Source organism: Sorex araneus, chromosome 2 (genome assembly GCF_027595985.1).
Source record: "Sorex araneus isolate mSorAra2 chromosome 2, mSorAra2.pri, whole genome shotgun sequence".
NCBI classification, from domain to species: domain Eukaryota; kingdom Metazoa; phylum Chordata; class Mammalia; order Eulipotyphla; family Soricidae; genus Sorex; species Sorex araneus.
Window position 1 is genome coordinate 196837452 of NC_073303.1, and position 9811 is coordinate 196847262.

The window sequence follows — 9811 nt, forward strand, 5'->3', positions numbered from 1 at the left end:
ATCAGTTAAGTCGCAGGGGCTGATAGAGTCTGGTGTTGGGTGAGTGTGTGTGTTGGGTGGGGGGAGACGCTGGGGGGGGTGCAGTCAACACAGGATTTAATTTAACACCTCACAATACGTCCACATGCCCAGAAAATGTGGACAGATTGATAGGGTTCACTGAGCCAAAGAAGCAAGACCCAAACAGTGCATTAATGTATAGCGGAAGAATAGCCCCAATCAGCCCCTTGTGAATCGGACAGAGGGCTTGGGGATGAAGCAATTATCAGGCATGGGGGATTAATAGTAAACCGTGAATACCAAGCTGTATATGTTAGGGGCCGAATATGTTGCCTATAGAAAACCACAAAGGACGCGTCTTACTATTAAGTGAGATTAAACGTAATGGCCTGATTTAATCACAAAGGCAGAATTAAATTCAGATGGCAACTTCAAAGTGGACACAGGAGCACCGGCCACTGCCCGCATTTACATATAGCTGGCATCGCTCGCTCCGCTGCACAATAGGCCAAACTTTCTTGGGCCACTTAAACAATTTTCTATTCTTCACTTTTTTTGTGTGTGAACGCTCACTGTATTTATTCCCCGGCTGCATTTTTGTTCGTAAGGGGAAGCTAATCGCGATATGTCTCCGTGGGTGCTTATCATTTTTAATTCTTGCAAATGATGAAGAGAAAAAAAAAAGAAGCCACAAAAGGTCATCAGATGGGCAGCAGAAGGAAAAAGGGAAAGAAGAAGCAAAAACAGGCGAGAGGCAAGAGAAAACGACTGATTGAGACGTGCCGCGGCTACTATGTCATCAACCGTCCACCATGTGAGGTCCGACTGCGCTCGGGAGAAATGCAGAGTTTTCCTCCTGCTGGGTTCACTGTCTTCTCGGCCACCATCCCAGAGTCCATTGACTTGTTTTTCAATTCAGGCTGCTTCCTCCTTTCTTCACTGCCAAAGACTCACTTTCTTTGCGTCCCATCTGACAGGGAATTCTCCTCAGAGGCATGGGGGCTATGGACCTACCTCAGGATAGAGAGGTAATTTATCATTTGCTGGTGTCTGAGTGAATTTCAAGTCCTATGATGTGAATGAAAGAAAATTAAGTGCTATATCTAAAAGACGTTATTGCTATGGTTTAATGTCCCCGGATTGAGTACTGCTAAACCATTTGGGTTCATTAAAATCCCTAGCAAGTGTATATGCCGATATATAATTACATGTGTGTGCAAGACAATTACTTACAAAATTACAAATGTAAATAAGCCTATAGTATATAAATATAATTATATATAGTATATATAATTACATATGCTATCATGCTATTGTAAATATTTATCATATATGTGCAAGATAATTACATACAAAATTACAAATGTAAAATATCCCTATAATATCTACAATTATATGTTATTATGCCATTGTAATATTTATTATATGTTGCATGCACTATATATTATACATACTAGATAAATTAATGAGTGATTCTACTTGTTTAGCCACTGATCCCTCTTCAAAGAATTGATTCCAATTAGGCTTAGCCTAAGGGATTAAAGAGGTGTTTGTTAGCACCTTCTTATAAACTTATTTTTAATATTACGATGAAACCAAAATTGACAAAAATTGTTCATCCAAATTTTGTAAGTAACTTAGAATAAAATATTATTCTGTCATTTTCATGACTGAAATAGGCATCTGAAACTTTTGGCTCACTAGAAAGACTCTAAAGACGATCCCTACGTATGCACACATGCCTAATTAGAGAAAGATGCCATAACATAATTCTGCAGTTTGTAGAATTCATGCATATGATCTTAAGGACATCTAGGTGTGTCTGTGTTTATGAAGAAGAGGAGATGAGAGGAGGAGAGAGAGGAGGAGAGGGGAGGGAGGGTCTTTGGGGAAATGTTGGCCCAACAGTTTGCAGGCATTAGGGCTTTTGTTCATTTTCCCCTTCCTCTTCCTCTTCCAAAACAAATCCTCTACTTGATTTGTTTTGTTTTGATTTAGGGCCACACCTGGCCCTGGCAGTGCTCAGGGTTTACCTTTGGCTCTGTGTTCAGGGATCATTCCTGGTGGGACTCAGGGGACCCTTTGTGGTACTGGGGATAAAGCCGGGGTCTACATCTCAGAAGGCAAACAGTGTCTACGTAACAAGGATTAAGCCCTATACTATGCAGGGCCTAATGATTGATTTTTAAAAACAAACTATGAACAAGAATTACTTTCACAACCACCAACCAATTTTACTTTTTTTTTTTTTTGCTTTTGGGGTTACAATTTAGGATTCACAGGGGTTACTCCTGGCTCATGCACTCAGGAATTACTCCTGGTGGTGCTTGGGGGACCATATGGGATCTGGGAATCGAACCCAGGTTGGCCACATGCAAGGCAAACCCCCTAACCATTGTGCTATCGCTCCAGTCCCCCAGTTTTACTTTTAAAAACAAAAAGAATCGCTTCTCGGCCTTTTGGCTAAGATCAAGTGTAGTATCTGTTCTTACCAGTTTAATATCTGATACGTCCTCTATCTGAGGACAATATATTAAATGGATTTTTGGCACTAGAAATTGGAATAGGAGCTTGCTCCATCCACTCCACCCATCGACTTGGTATTGCAGTACCTCCAGGAATGGTGCACCCCCTCTAATAAAATAATAATAATAATAATAACTAAATAAAAAACAAAAAGAATGAAAATGTCTTGAATGAGTCTGGTGACTGCTTTGGAAGTGATTGCAGAGCGATACTTAAGGTTAAGTTGCAGTTCACTTTGGGAACCTCTCTCGTCCCGCCTCCAAGCCTTCTGTTCAGCGGGGGGATGGGTGGGGAAATGGTTCTCCTGTGTTTGTGTTGCCCCTTTATGTTGCTAGAGATGGTCTGAGTTTGACTGGTGAAGCCAGCAAGCTGGCCAGCTCTCAGTGCGCTGTAGTCTGAGATCAGAACGAACCGGTGTAGAAGGCAGGAGAGGCGCCTCAGGTGCTCTGGCTTCAGGGAAGGCTTAGAAATTGCTCTCAGTGGCGACCTCTGCATGTGTTCATGTCCTCAACAAATGACAGCTCTGGGCTGGACGGAAGGATGTGCCTGAGCACCCAGCTCACTTGTTGGACATCAAGCGTGGCTGGGAAGAGGGTCCCGCCAGCAGTGATTCCCCAGGCTTGTGCCGCTCCCCCCAAACCCGCACAACCGCACTCATCGGCATCTCAGTGTTTGAGATGGGGACTGTACAATCTGCTGCAGAACAGCCATGGTGCGTTTCTCGGGGTGCCTGCAGGTGACGGCTCAGCACACCGCTAATTAAGAGAGAGGGCAGCGGACCGTAGCGGACTCTCCCCACCCGCCCTGCCTCTTGCATGGAAGCCCCAGTGAAAGAGGTTGATGACGGGCAAACCCAAAGGAACTTCCTTTGTGAATCGGGGGCAGGTGGAGCCCCAGTCTCTTCCCCAGACTCCTCTACCTCTCTGAGAAGTCAGTGTCTGGGGGTGGGGTATCCCTGGAATGCCCGGGGAGTTCCCAGAAGAGAAGTAAGGGTTTCGTTTTCCCATAGAGTAGGGATAGGGAGGGGCAGGAGGAACAGGATGATGGGTGGGGGCATTTGCCTTGTATTTGACCCAGTCTTGTTGGATCCCCAGCATATGGTTCCCCCACCCCGGCCCAGGAAAGAGCCAGGAGTGAGCCCTGTGCTCAATGAGATAACCCACCCCCCCCCCCCCGCCATCCCCAACAAAACAGAATGGCATTAAAGAACATTGCTAGAGTCTTTATTTATTTTGGTTTTTGAACCACATTTGACTGCGCTCGGGAGTTACTCCCAGCTCTGTACTTGGGAATTACTCCTGGTGGTACCTGGGTATCTGGGGACACTATGAGATGCTGGGGATTGAACCCAGGTCGACTGCTTACAGGACAAGGGCCGTACCTGCTCAACTATGGCTCCAGCCCTGTTGAGGTCTTTAGAACTCACAGAAAGTAGAAGGAAACATTTGTTTTCAATAAAATTTGAATTTCCCTCAAGGTAGAGAGGATGAGTATTTTTGTGTGCCTGTTGATCATCTTACATTTTAAATATATTTTTATAAAAACATATATATTTTTCTTTTTTGGGTCACACCCGGCAATGCACAGGGATTGCTCCTGGCTCTGCACTCAGAAATCACCCCTGGCGGTGCTCAGGGGACCATATGGGATGCTGGGAATCAAACCCGGGTAACCGCGTGCAAGGCAAGCGCCCTACCCACTGTGCTATCGCTCCAGCCCCTAAAAATATCTTATATAAAATTTTTAATTAACTGTTTTATATAAATTTTTAGATAAAAATATTTTTACAGCGTTTCCTATTCAGCTCTTTGGACCATTTTTCTATCCATTGTTGAGTTGTGTGAGGTTTTGTTTGTTTGTTTTGGGGTCCCATCTAGCAGCGCTCAGGGTCTGTGTCCAGGCAAGCACCCTCCCACCCACTGTATGATTGCTCCAGCACCCTTGAGTTCTTTCTATACTTGGCTGTTAACCCCTTGTCAGTTGTATGATTTTCACATCTCTTTTGTTGTCATTTATTATCTGCCTTTCCATTTGGAAATGGCTGTCCTGAAGATTTTTCACTTTAGTATTTATTTATCCCCGTCTAGTATTAGGGGTAAGTAAAATGGTACAGACAGTCGCTCCGCAAAAGTAGTATAGAGAGTCCCCAAAAACTCAAGAACAGAAACATCCTAAGATCACTTTCTTCTATTTGTGGGTATGTAGCCAACGAACCCGAAGACACTAACACAAGAAACACCTGTGCCCCTAGGTGTGTTGTGACATAATTACCAAGATCCAAGACGTGGAAACAACCTAAGCACCCAGGGACCAACACACGGAAAAAGAGCACAAACTAGAACTCAAGAGAAAGAGGAAGCTTCGCCAATGGGGCCAGCTTGGATGGACCTTGAGGGTGTTAGGCTTGGTGAACTAACTCAGACGGAGAAAGACAAAGATGCGCTTTCAGGTCAATATGAACTACGAAAGAACAAAGCAAGTGAATAAACAAGACTCTTAGGGAAATAGATGGGAGCTTGCAGAGGGCGGCTGGCTGCAGAAATGGGCTCATAGGGGTAGGTGGAGTGTATGAGGATGGGTAGAAACGAGACTTCAGTAGGGTTCCAGCAGAAGGAGCACAGATGCTGACTCACTCTATGGCAAGCTGGAAATTTACACCATTGTGACTTCCATAAAAATGCCTTTTACAAGCATTCGCTGTTTCTGGTTACCAAAAAATAAATAAACAGGTTTGAGCTAGGGGCCGGAGCGGTAGCACAGCGGGTAGGGCGTTTGCCTTGCACGCGGCCGACCCGGGTTCGATCCCCGGCATCCCATATGGTCCCCCAAGCACTGCCAGGAGTATTTCCTGAGTGCAAAGCCAGGAGTAACCCCTAAGCATCGCTGGGTGTGACCAAAAAAAAAAAACAGGTTTGAGCTAAATTCAATAGTGAATTAGAGAGAGAATAAAAAAGTATCAAGTGTGTGATCCCAGATACCATGTGGGAAGACCCGTAAGAGCTTTCTTCTAGCTAATCTTTTAAATGTACTGATGGTTAGAATAAAGTTATTAATTGCTTCCAAACCAAGGATCCTACAGTCTATGTTGTTTGCAGATTGCTGTCTTCTTATTTTATGTATTAAATTTTGTTTGTTTGGGGTTTTTTTTCTATTTGTCAAAGGCAGGGCTGGAGTGATAGCACAGCAGGTAGGGTGTTTGCCTTGCATGCGGCTGACCCGGGTTCGATTCCTCCATCTCTCTCGGAGAGCCCAGCAAGCTACCAAGGGTATCCTGCCCACACAGCAGAGCCTGCAAGCTACCCATGGCATGTTCAATATGCCAAAAACAGTAACAGCAAGTCTCACAATGGAGACGTTACTGGTGCCTAACCCTAACCCTAACTCTAACCCTAATTCTAACCCTAACCCTAACCCTAATCGATGAACAATGGGATGACAGTGATACAGTGATACTTTGGGGGTGCCACACCTGACTGTTTCCAGGGCTTACTCCTGGGTCTGTGCTCAGGGATCACTCCTGTCAGAGCTTGGGGGATCATATAGGGTTCCGGGTATTGAACCCAGGTTGACTATATGCAAGGCAAGTGCCTTACTTGCTATATTATCTCTCTAGTCCTCACTATTAAAATAAACTGCCCATCAGCAATCAGGAAGTGCAGTATCTTGGAGTCTCTAGACTCAGAGACAGGCTAGGGAGAGTCACAGTATGTTAGTGAATAGTCATACCAGAGACCAAAGGTCAGTTACTGAAAATATTCTTCCAGAGTACAGGATGCACAGGAATTTAATCCAGGCAACTGGAGGTATCTTAAATTTACTCTCTTATGCATGCTGAAAGTAGATTATAGACCAAACATGATGGCCACATACTACCTGTATTGCAAACTATAACACCCCAAAGTAGAGAAAAAGAGGGAATGTGTCTGCCATAGAAGTGGGGGGGATGGGGGTGATGGGAGGGATACTGGGAACATTGGTGGTGAAGAATGGGCACTGGTGGAGGGATGGGTACTCGATCATTGTATGACTGAAACACAAAATTGTATGACTGTAATCATGAAAGTTTGTAAGTCTGTAACTGTATCTCACAGTGATTCATTAAACAATATAAAAAAATAAATAAAATTTGCACTGGTAAAAAAATTTTACTTTCTTAATGGACATGGAAATGTGGACAACTACTCTGCTGAGATGTTGAGAGAGACGAGAGTCTTCACGGGGGTCATGCAGTCAAGACCCAGCGAGGCAGAGAGCTGCTCCCTGCCAGGGTCATTTCGGTGGGAAAGGGGGTCATCCTTGCACCCAGGCAGGAAGCACTCCCCACACAGCTTTCTTGCAGTAGGGACGGGGCATAGTAGGCACACCTGGGTACACTCAAAGGCATGCACACTCACCCGTGGATATTCACAGGTGTGCACCCTCACCTGCACTGTCATGTGTACCCACATATGCATCTTCACACACACCCTCCCACGCACCCTCACGTGCACCAGCATATGCACCCTCACATGAGCATGCACAGCCTCCTTGTGCAGACATGCATGCCATGTGACATTGTGTGAGCGTGCACCTGTGTATATGCAGGGGGGCACTTTGCCAGTGTGCATGCATGGTGTAAACATGATCATGGGCACTCAGGGGTCACTCCTGGCAGGGCTCTGGGGGCCATACAGGGTGTTGAAGATTGAACCCGGGTCTGCCACATGCAAGGCAAGTTCCCTAGCCGTTGTCCACTCTCTAGTTGCTTGGCTTCATTCTAGTGTTGGTCCAGCTTAAATGCGTGAAGTCACAGCACACTCGCAGACAGACCCACTGCAGGGTGCACTGCGGGGAACTTGCTCCTCCTTCCTTTTAACTCTGGAAATCTGTCCCCGGAAACCCAAAGGTGAATCTACTGTGCAGAAGCCAGTATGTGAGTTGTCACTCAGTCTGCAGCCAGGCTACCCTGGGGAAACTGAGGAAGAACGTTAGACACCAGCAGAAATCCCCCAGCCCTGCACCTCACATTAATGAGCTGCCTGTCTGGGGGCAGAGGGGCCCCTGAGATTTTCCCCCCCAGTTCCCCGGGTGATTCCAATGTGTGGACAACTTTGAGAAACCTCCTTCTAAAGGACTCTGCCCCCCACCCCCACCCCTCAGGCTCCTGGAGAGGAAGGAGCAAGCTCCATCAAGAGGTTCAGAACTTGGGGGTGTAGTGTGGGGCTTGGGGGTTACTCTGTGCTCTGAGATTGCTCTCCACAGGGGTCGGGGTCCCTGTGGTGCTGGGGACCTTCTGCATGCCAAGCCTTCATTCAGGCGAGGGGCCTCTCTCTCTCCAGCCCCTCTCTCAGTCAGCTCCAGCGGGTGGAAGGGTGGGAGAGCATCTCCAAACGGTCTGTGCAAAGGATGAAGAAACACAGGGATGGGGGGCGCAGAGGGGTGGTACCCACACACCAGAAAACGATTCAGTGACTGCTGGGGGGATTGTCCGGATGACACGGGTCCCAGTCCCTTCCACCTTACAAGGCCAGAGCATCGAGTGCTGTTGGCAGGATGGAGGGTCAACAGGTACCCCACAGCCCTGAGTCCCTGTTGATGCCCGTTCCTTTGTGCCGCCCTCATCCCTGAGCCACACACTCCAGCCAGCACCTGGTGTCCTGTGCCTGAGCATCACCCAGCTCCAAGAGGTCCTTTCCCTGGCGCCTTTGGCTAAGCAGCACCGGGTCTCTCTGCCACCCGTGTGAAGGGCAGCTCTGGTCAGGGGTGCTGACCAATTCCACATGGGAACTTGGTTCCAGAAGGACACAGGCTGGAGGCCGCAGGTCACTGGGGTGGTGGTGGTGGGGGGAGTCACTGCATTGAAAGTCCCTGCTGTGAGTATGTGGGTTCCCCTCCAGCCCCTGCAGGGCCACTGATCGCTGGGTGGGTAAGAAGGGACGCCTGGGCCGTGGGAGGGGGCTGTGGGCTGCTGAATCTCAGGCCTCCTGAGACAGCTAACGGGTCTGGACTTTCTAGAGATCATACATGCGTCCGATGCTGGACCACTCAGACCTAATGCAATGAACATATCTTGCCAAAACACCGCCAAAATGATGATGATGGTTTTGGGGGTTACGCTCAACTCAGGGATCACTCCTGGCACTGCCTGGAGGTGCCCTAAGGAGCGCTGGAGATCAGACCTGGGTTGGCTGCGTGCAAAGCAAAGACCTTTCACTGCTGTCCTATCTATCAAGTCAGGGAGGGTTAAAGACACAGGCTGGTCACTAGCGCTCCAATTTCCCTTAGCGGCAGTGGACGGAAGGAGGAGTTGAGAAAGCAGAGTGGAGAAGGGGATTCCCCACATCCCTCCGGAGAACAGAAGAGCTTGTGAGCCTTCCGCCCCTCCACTCCTCCACCCCCACGTCCTGAAATACCAGCAAAGCCAAAGAAGGATCTGGTGACAGTAGATTCCTGCTGCTTTCCAGACCCAAGTGACCCCTGGTTGGAGCCCGGGGCGATTACCTACACCGCAGACTCACCTGCTTCCAGCAGGGCGGGGCAGAGGGAAACTGTTCTGACAAAATAAAATTTTAAAATCTTTCATTCACGCGCTTGGCTTAGACCTTCTCCCTCCCTGAAAAGGTCCCGTTGGGAAAGCGATGCTTGACCTGGAAGGCATCTATAGCATCTCGGGGGCAAAAGAAATGGTGGTTTCCCTGCACCCGCCCCCCCTAAGCCCTGGAACATCCCAGGATGGACTCTCCCACATCAGGGACAGGTTCCAAGAGGGTCACCCTGGGGTGAGTCTGACCTGCTAAGTCGCTGCCTGTGGCCGTTCTCAGCGGAGTGAGAACGCTGGCCTTTCTGAGGTCCAACATTGCTCATAGCTGGATTGTTATGAACCTGCTGTACAGGCCAAAGTGTGGAGGGCAGGGCGATTACTGAACTCAACCCCAGTTCAGAAGCAGAGGGTGCCCCAAACCACAGTCACCTGGTGCAGAACCCACATCCCCAGGAACGAGAGTCCAGAGAGTGTCCTGGGAAACTCGTCCACCTGTCCTGGGCAAGTGGGGATGGAGAGAGAAAGTTCCCCCCAGAGTGGCCAGAAGTCAGGAGGGGTGTCAGGGCAGGGCACGGGGCCCAGCTGGCATGAACCAGCCCTGCAGAGGCGGTGTCCTGTGGGGATGAGGCTGCGCAGAGCTCTGGGGCTCAGAGTTTCCATCAGGCAGCAAAGCAGTGTTTGGGGACAGCTCAGACCTCCCGGGAAGGAAGGGGCCCGACCATAAGCACTCACTCTGCAAGCCAAAAGAGAAGGAAAGGGTGGGGG

At 48.4% G+C, this 9811-nt stretch overlaps 1 non-coding gene across 1 annotated transcript; it reads left to right on the forward strand.

The window, feature by feature from the left end:
- The first annotated feature begins 2443 nt into the window (after positions 1-2443).
- On the forward strand, positions 2444-2634 carry LOC129402657 (U2 spliceosomal RNA). Its single transcript, XR_008628761.1, has one exon. It is a non-coding gene; the product is annotated as a U2 spliceosomal RNA (small nuclear RNA).
- The last annotated feature ends 7177 nt before the right edge of the window (positions 2635-9811 follow it).